The sequence below is a fragment of the Cupressus sempervirens genome, chromosome 5 (genome assembly GCF_028749045.1).
Source record: "Cupressus sempervirens isolate cs-2001-9-10 chromosome 5, ASM2874904v1, whole genome shotgun sequence".
Classification (NCBI taxonomy): Eukaryota; Viridiplantae; Streptophyta; class Pinopsida; order Cupressales; family Cupressaceae; genus Cupressus; species Cupressus sempervirens.
This window is the reverse complement of record NC_143122.1, coordinates 657,928,110-657,937,916: the sequence shown is the minus strand read 5'-3', so window position 1 is coordinate 657,937,916 and position 9,807 is coordinate 657,928,110.

The window sequence follows — 9,807 nt, the reverse complement described above, 5'->3', positions numbered from 1 at the left end:
CCTCATTTTTCTAAAATAATTTCATTTCTTTAGTAATTAGATACAAACTAGTATAAAACATGCATTAAATAGATATTCACAATTGGAAATGTGTGAGACCATATATAAATTATCTAGAATAAATTTATCAAGATAATATGTTTGAAAATTTTTTATTTTTAGATAGAAATACATAAATTTAGTCATTCTGATAAGTTAGCAAGAAAGGTGACACAACTTTGTACTTTTACCCTCCTATGACCCCTTTCGACCCATTTAATCAAACAAAATAGGTCCCTAGGGGTTCTAGGACCCCAAAGGATATATATTGTCATGAAATATGTTGAAAGGGGTCATAGGTTATCATATTACACTTTTCTACCCATTTGATCAAATGAAATAGGTCCCTATGGGTCCTAGGACCCCAAGGGACATATGTTGTCATGAAATGTGTCAAAAGGGGTCATAGCTTATCCTTTGACCCCTTTTGACACATTCAATCAAAAGAAATAGGTCCCTAGGGGTCGTAGGACACCTAAGGACATATGTTGTCATGAAATGCATTGTAAGGGGTCATAGGTAGTCCTATGACCCATTCAATCAAACAAAAAAGGTCTCTAGGAGTCTTAGGAGGCCTAGGGACATATGTTGTCATCAAATGCATCAAAAGGGGTCATAGGTTATCTTATGACCCCTTTTGACCCATTTGATCAAATTAAATAGGTCCCTAGGGGTCCTACGACCCTTAGGGACATATGTTGTCATGAAATGCATCAAAAGGGATCATAGGTTGTCCTATGACCCCTTTTGAACCATTCAATCAAATAAAATAGGTTCCTAGGGGTTTTAGGACCCTAAGGGATATATGTTGTCATGAAATGCATCAAAAGGGGTCTAGGTTGTTCTATGACCCCTTTTGACCCATTCTATCAAATGAAATAGGTCCCTAGGCATACTAGTACCCCTAGGGACATATGTTGCAATGAAATCCATCGAAAGTAGTCACAGGTTGTTCTATGACCCCCTTCAACCCATTCAATCAAATGAATTAGATATATGTTATCATGAAATGTGTCAAAAAGGGTCATAGGCTATCATATGACCCCTTTCGAACCAATCAATCAATCCAAATATGTCTTTAGGCATCCTAGGACCCCTATAGACATATGTTGTCATTAAATGTGTCAAAAGGGTTCATAGATTCTTCTATAACCTCATTCGATCCATTCAATTAAACCAAATAGGTCCTTAGGGGTCATAGGACTCCTAGGGACATGTTGTCATGAAATGCATCAAAAGGGGTCATATATTGTCCTATGACCCCTTTTGACACATTTGATCAAACCAAATAGGTCCCTATGGGTCTTCGAACCCGAAGGGACCTATGTTCTCATGAAATGCATTAAAAGGGGTAATAGGCTATCTTCTGACCCCTTTTGATTCATTTGATCAATTGAAATAGGTCCCTAGGGATCCTAGTGACATATGTTGTCATGAAATGCATCAAAAGGGGTCATATGTTGTCCTATGACTCCTTTCAACCCATTCAATCAAACAAAATAAGTCCCTAGAGGTCCTACGATCACAAGAGACATATGTTGTCATGAGATGTGTTGAAAGTGGTCATAAGTTGTCCTATAACACCTTTTGACCCATTTAATCAAACAAAATAGGTTCGTAGGGGTTCTAGGACCTCTATGGACATATGTTGTCATCAAATGCATTCAAAGGTGTCATAGGTTATCCTACGACCACTTTCAACCCATTCAATCAAACAAAATAGGTCATTAACAATCCTAGGACCCCAAGGGACATATGTTATCATGAAATGCATTAAAAGGAGTCATAGGTTATCATATTACCCGTTTCAACCCATTGAATCAAGTGAAATAAGTACCTAGGGGTACTAGGACCCCAAGGGACATATGTTGTTATGAAATGTCCTGAAAGAGGTCATAGGTTATTCTTTGACCCCTTTTGACCCATTCGATCAAACAAAATAGGTCAATAGGGGTCCTAGGACACCTAGGGACATATGTTGTCATGAAATGCATTGAAAGGGGTCATAGGTAGTCCTATGGCCCCTTTCCACCCATTCAATCAAATGAAATAGGTCTGTAGGGGTCCTAAGACCCCTAGGAACATATGTTGTCATGAAATGCATCCAAAGTGGTTATAGGTTATTCTATGAACCCTTTCGAACCATTTGATCAAATAAAATAGGTCTCTAAGGGTCCTAGGACCCCAAGGGACATATGTTGTCATGAAATGCATCAAAAGGATTCATAGGTTGTCCTATGACCCATTCAATCAATCTAAATAAGACCCCTAGCGAGATATGTTGTCACGAAATGCATCGAAAGGGGTCATAGGTTACCCTATGATCCCTTTTGACCCATTCAATCAAACCAAATAGGTCTCTAGTGGTCCTAGGACCCCTATAGACATATGTTGTCATGAACTACATCAAAAGTGGTCATAGGTTGTCCTATGACCCTGTTTGATTCATTCGATCAAACCAAATATGTCCCTAGGGGTAGGGAACATATGTTGTCATGAAATGTGTCAAAAGGAGTCATAGGTTCTCCTATGTCCCCTTTCGACCCATTTGATCAAACCAAATAGGTCCCTTAGGGTCCTAAGACCCCTAGGGACATATGTTATCATGAAATGCATCAAAAGGGGTGATAGGTTATCCGATGACCCCTTTCAACCCATTCGATCAAACAAAATAGGTCCCTAGGACCCCTAGGGACATATGTTGTCATGAATTACGTTCAAAGGGGTCATAGGCTATGACCCCGTTCAATCCATTAGATCAAACAAAATAGGTCCGTAGGGGTCCTATGACATGTAAGGATGTATTTTCTCATGAAATGTGTTGAAAGGGTCATAGGTTATCCTATGACCCCGTTTGACCCATTCGATCAAACCAAATAGGTCCCTAAGGGTCCTAGGATGCCTAGGGACATATGTTGTCATGAGATGCATCAAAAGGGGTCATAGGTTGTCCTATGGCCTCTTTCAACCCATTTAATCAAATGAAATAGGTCCCTAGGGGTCCTAGGACCCCTATGGGCATATGTTGTCATGAAATGTGTTCAAAGGGGTCATGGATATCCTATGACCCCTTTTGACCCATCTGATCAAATGAAATAGGTCCGTAGAGGTCCTAAGACCCCAAGGGACATATGTTGTCATGAAATGTGTCAAAATGGGTCATTGGTTATCATATTACCCCTTTCGACCAATTTGATCAAAAGAAATAGGTCCCTAGGGGTCCTAGGACCCCAAGGGACATATGTTGTCATGAAATGTGTTGAAAGGGGTCGTAGGTTGTCCTTTGACCCCTTTCAACCCATTTGATCAAACAAAATACATCCCTAGGAATCATAGGACACCTAGAGACATATGTTGCCATGAAATGTATTGAAAGGGGTCATAGGTAGTCCTATGACCCCTTTCAACCCATTCGATCAAACGAAATAGGTCTCTAGAGATCTTACAACGCCTAGCAACATTTATTGTCATGAAATGCATCAAAAGGGGTCATAGGTTGTCCTATGACCCCTTTTGACCCATTCGATCAAATAAAATAGGTCCCTAGGGGTCCTAGGACACCTAGGGACATGCATTGTTACGAAATGTGTCAAAAGGGGTCATAGATTGTCCTATGACCTCTTTCGAACCATTCAATCAAATAAAATAGGTCCCTAGGTGTCCTAGGACCCCAAGGGACATATGTTGTCATGAAATGCATTGAAAGGGGTCATAGGTTGTTGTACGACCCCTTTTGACCCATTCCATCACAGGAAATAGATCCCTTAGGGTCCTAGGATCCCTGCGGACATATGTTGTCATGAAATACATTGAAAGATGTCATAGGTTATTCTATATCCCCTTTCAACCCATTTGATCAAATTAAATAGGTCTCTAGGGGTCCTAGGACCCTTATAGACTTATGTTGTCATGAAATGCATTGAAAGGGGTCATAGGTTGTTCTATGACCCCATTCGACCCATTCAATCAAACCAAATAGGTCCCTAGGGGTCGTAGGACCCCTAAAGATATATGTTGTCATGAAATGTGTCAAAAGGGATCATATGTTGTCCTACGACCCCTTTCGACCCATTTGATCAAACCAAATAGGTCCCTAGGGATCTTAGGACCCCCAAGGACATATGTTGTCATGAAATGTGTTAAAATGAGTACTAGGTTGTGTTAGAAATATTCAAGACTACGATAAGTTACTGAGAGGGGACTGGTGAATCAATAACTTCTAGAACTTCAACAATTTCAACTCTTAATTTGACAATCTAATTGACATTTAATCCATCACATATAATCTAACCTAATTGCATGAATCAGAAACTGAAAACATGAAAGTATTCATAATACTGTAACACAAAGATTTGGTGACCTAGAAACCTTCCAAATAGAAAGTAAAACTAGGGTGGGGATGATACCCACAAACTTTAGTATTGCAATATAAAGTTTGCTTGCTAAAGCTTACATTGATCACTTCTGATGATATGCCATATTAGGAGCAATAAGGACTGTTAGGTCCACCTTGTAAAAGGATTTACAAACATACAATTAAGTATGTGCTTGGTAAAGAGATTCACAAAAGACTGTTACGTCTACCTTGTTAAAGGATTTGACTAATCCACGTATTAGGATGAACTAGTAGATGATCTAGGATCTACAACTTGGTTTGTTGAATGAGATTCCTTTAGGTACGAATCACCTTGTTGTGATAGATATGACTTTTCTACTCCTTATACTATTGTAGCATTTGTAATTCGCTCTTTCTGCTCTTTTTTTATTATTTTCACTTACATTGCATACACATCCACATCTTCATCATCCTTACACACTTTGAATATTATACAATACATATATATATATATATATATATATCAATCCAATTATACAAATTAAAAAGTCGACCACAATACAAGTTTAGCACAAATATTACAAAGTTAGCCCACATGAAGACACTCAGGTTCTAAAGACCGACTTGGCAAGGTTCTAATACTTAGCATCCAATGTCAATGCTCAACATCATCATGCACTTGGTAAACATAGGATCTTGGACCATACTAAGCACTTCCAAGTTGTCTTGAACTTAGTCTACACTAGTGACTTGGTAGATACTGTGAAACTCATCATATAAATTGAATTACTTGTTTACAATGGCAAGACTCGGTAAACACTATCACCTCAAGGTCAGTATAAACTGAGTCATTTGGTTAACAATGAGTAGCTTGGTTAACACTGGACTTGCATCGCATACACTGTGAACTCGGTGAACACTGCATAGCTTGACTTGCACTGGTAAACTCAACATACATTGAGATGCATGGTTTACACTGTTGATCTTCACTATAAATGTGACTGCTCAGTAACCACTAGGATTTTTTCAAAGGACTTGACAGCAACTATAGAACTCGGCAACAACTAAAATGCTTGGCAAACACTAATAGTTGTACAATAAGCTTAGTAGCTTATACAATATGAATAAGTGTGTGTCACTGATAACAAACTTGACTAATATGTCAACAATCTCCCCCTTTGTCATTAGTGACAAAAACACTTATCAACCAAAACTAAATTCAAAAAATTTCCTGAATACCTTTTATCCATCACCTTGTGATACTATCTGGGTAGAGTATACTAGTTTTGAGATTTTTCAAATTTGATTGTGTAAGGTATATATCTGTACATGGTAAGGTTCTTTCATATAGTATATGTTGAGATAATGAGTGTTGCACACATTGCATAAAATTGTTGTTTTATTATTTTATTTTATTATGTAATGTTGTACCTAGATGGACGTGCAACATGTAAAGATTCCCATGGAATATTCTTGATGAGTTGTATTGTAACATTGTGATAATATTTTATGTAATTATTTAATATTGGGGAAAAGAATTAAATGCCCAATATTAAATGTGGGGTCAGTGGGTTAGGTAGCACATGGTTTATGTAATATCACTTAGTGGTTTTGTGGGACTCGCTACTATATAAGCAACCACAAGGGTAGTTGTTATAGAGAGTAAGAGTGAGAAAGGCAAGAGTCGAGTGGGACAAGGCTTGAAAGGTTAGCCAAGGGAGCATTTGTGAAGGTTGGAAGCATGGCATGGGATGTGTGGATTCATGCTTGTTCACAGAGTTTGCTCGGTTGTGGCTATGGCCATGAAGGCTTCCATGGTTGTATGGCAATGGTATTTTTTCTGAATAATACATCGTGATGGATGCTTTTAGAGGCTAGGTTTATTCCCTCAATGAGGGTTTCTCAGGGTATATCTTGTGTCACAATTTTGTGGGTATGTTGTCTATTCTCTTTCATGTGGATTTTAATTATGTATTTATTTCAGATCTATTATGGGTTATGTGGAAACGGTTATATTCTTTCTTGCCAAGTTTTCTTACAGTATACTATACATCTACTTGTTATATACAACATATCTTACTGTACATATCTTACTCCCCCATTTTTTTTACTGACTTATTGCATGTTCTCCTCGATAACATATGTCTTGCTACCCCTTTTTGACATCAATGTCAAAGATTTATTCTACTTATTTACATAGTAACACCAAAATGAGATAAAAATTATGAATGTACCTTGAGAATGATTGCCAAGGTTTTATCCCAATTATCTTACAGGACCTTACATGTGTGAAGTGCAATTTGTACTTTTGCTGACAATTCTATCATATGGTCCACTATGGAGAAATTATTGTCATGGATGAGAGTTTTTGAATGTGCAATATGTTTCTACAGTGCATCCATGTTGGGAAGAATCATATTTTGTATATCTATCAATGTGGATCTGATTCTTGCTTCTTCTCTGAGAAATTCTACTTGCATATTTGACAGAAATCTTATTTTCTTGAAATGTGCAGAGCTTGAACTAGGGTCAAGTTGCAACTGCTAAGCACTAGCCTTCAAATCTTCATCTATTTTGGACAATTTGTCCTTTATTTCCTTAGTAAACTTAGAAACATCACATAGCTTTCCAAAAAGTGATGAGACATTTGTACAAGATGCTTCTAAATTGGCCAAAATTGTAGAAAGTTCTACTTAATATATAGCTATCTGTTGAACAATGTGCTCCATCACTTTATTATCAAACTTCTTTTCTACCTTCTGATCTAGCTTATATTATCCATCAGTATCTTCATTAAATTTTTGGACTACCTCTGCTAGCTAATACATAATTGGTTGTGAAGAATCAACCTCAATACCTATGGCCTATGCCAAAATGTTCTTTGCATCTTCGATTATTTCAAATTCATTATCTCTCTACTCTCTTAGTCTTTGTTGTTTAGCCTTCTTTTGGAGGAGTTCACCAAATGACTGCACTTGGTTTGGAGTAAGCTTGGAAATGTCCCAATTTGGGATTACAATTTCCTCATCTAAATATATTTCTTCCTCCATTTCTTTCCCTTTACCCAAAAAAATTGTGCTCGGTTGAACCTTGGGCTCAACTATTCTTACACTTAATGCTAGTGTACCCGAAATAGAAATAATAGTAGACATGCTAGGACTAGTTCATATTGAAGGAATATTTATAGAAATACCTAAAGAATCCAAAATTTATGTGCTCAAAATTGAAGTACTCAAAATTGGTGTGCTCAAAACTGAAGTAGCCAACTTGGTTGATGAAGGAAGAGTCTGCAACTCGGTAGATGAAGTGGAGGCCACTTTTATTAGTGATATACTAAGTTGAATAGGGGCAAAGAGTGATTGGATTTTTGGATTGGCACTGATGGTCACAATCAAACTTGTTAGGGTTGTCTCCATGCTTGATGTTGTCACTGGTTTTCTTGGAGAGCAAGGAAGTGAGGCAATGACTATTGTAGCTATCTTAACTAGATTAGTCTCCTCATTATCTTGCTTTGCTTCCTCTGTAGCCTCTTGTCCTTGATCCTCTTTATCTTCTTCATTGTCAAAATGAGTTGCTTCTTCAATATTTTCCTCTTCATCTCTCTCCTTATCCTCTTCGTCATCATCATCATCTTTAACATCAACTAGAAAATCACTTGGTTTATGTAATAGATAGATATTTTTCCAAGTGTTTTTTTGAATTCCTTACAGCATGCTCAATGTCTTTAATCAAAATCAAACAAGTTTTGAATTTTAGAGTCAATTTTTTTTCATGTTTCTTCAATGACTCTTTTACCTCCACATCTAGTATGCTCGATATCAGCTACCTTGCAGTTTTCCCATATATGTCTTTGACAGCTTGCATGGAAAAATCCCATCTTGGCTTGATCTTATCCAAAAAAATATTAGGGAGCTGAGAAGTAAGTTGGTTTGGTGAGTATTTCCACTTACCCATTTTGTTCATCACCAGGTCTTTAATCTGCTTCTTTTCTTCCTCATTCCTAGTATCCTATTTTAATGCTTTAAGGTTTGTTATTCCTGCTCCTTCCGAAATTTCTTTCAGTCTATCTTGGAAGGTAGATGGAGGTTTTTTGAATATAATATCTCCTCCTTCCTTGTCAGATTTCTTCCTTGAGGATCTTCTATTAAATACTACAGTGGATGGCTTGGCTGGCTTGGTAATAATTACCTTGCCTTTCTTCTTTAATGGATCTTCTTCCTCAAATTCTTCATCCTCTACTTCCTCATCCTCACCTTTTCCCTTAGTCAACAAAAAGGTTGAACTAGATTTTAGTTTTGCAATTCACTTCTTCCCTTTTTTACCACCTGAGGAAGCTTTATTTCAAGTTCAATCCTTGCTTTTGCTTCATCATATGTGCAAAAATATGTTACCTTAGGATCAACTAGCTCAGTCACAAGAGCTTCAATGATATCTTTAGTTTCATCAATATTAACCTCATAACCAAGATGTTTTAGCCATGCAATTCTAGGCTTAATTGCCTGAATGTACACTTTGTCACTATCCACCATGAAACATACATCATCCTTATGATCCTCAACTAGTTTCTTGGGGATTCAGAACCTATTTTTCATTTTCTCTTTGAATGCATCAAAACAATTATCCATAATACTATTTTAGTTTTCACCCATTTCAGCAATAAACTCATTTATCTGATATAACATAGGTACATCTTTTCTCAAATAGCAGTGCCTTTTGAAGGGAAGAATTTTTGAAAATAAAAGAATAGACAAGTTAACAAGGAACCAAACTTACATGGGTTATTCTTTAATGTCCTTATACTTTCCATATTTTTGTTGAACTATCTCAACAATAGCTCTACAAGGTTGAATGATAAATTGTTCTTTACCACCTTGTATGCCAAGTCCACAGCTTCACATGACACATTGTTCAACCTGCTAGGGTTGTATATCTTATGTGCAATGATGTGAATACCAAAATTCAATTCCATGTCTAAAACATTACTAATTTTTTTTCCTCTGTTGTCCCATTCTGCTAGGGTTTTCTTTTTCAATTCTACCCAACCTAGGGTTTTTGTTGTTTTGGCTTTGGCTAGCATTGGGAGACTAGTGATTTGATGAATCATCTTCTTTGTGATCAACACTAGTTATTCCAACCACAATTTTCCATTATGCACTTGACTAAGGATAAACCTAATCCATTTAACTTGAAATTCACGGGGCATGTAAGGGATGTGAGTTATCCCTTTGGTTTCCAGGTGTTGGTGGTCAAGTTTCAAAACTCCATTCACACAAAACTTATCTAGGGAATCATCCATTTCTAATGTACTAATCTCTTAAATAACACATTTGAAATGAGTGTGAATATCATTGATCATAAGTACCTTTGGAGGGATTTGAGATTGTGCTCCACTTGGATCTAGATTTTTAGTGATCGTAGGAGTGAGCTTGAAA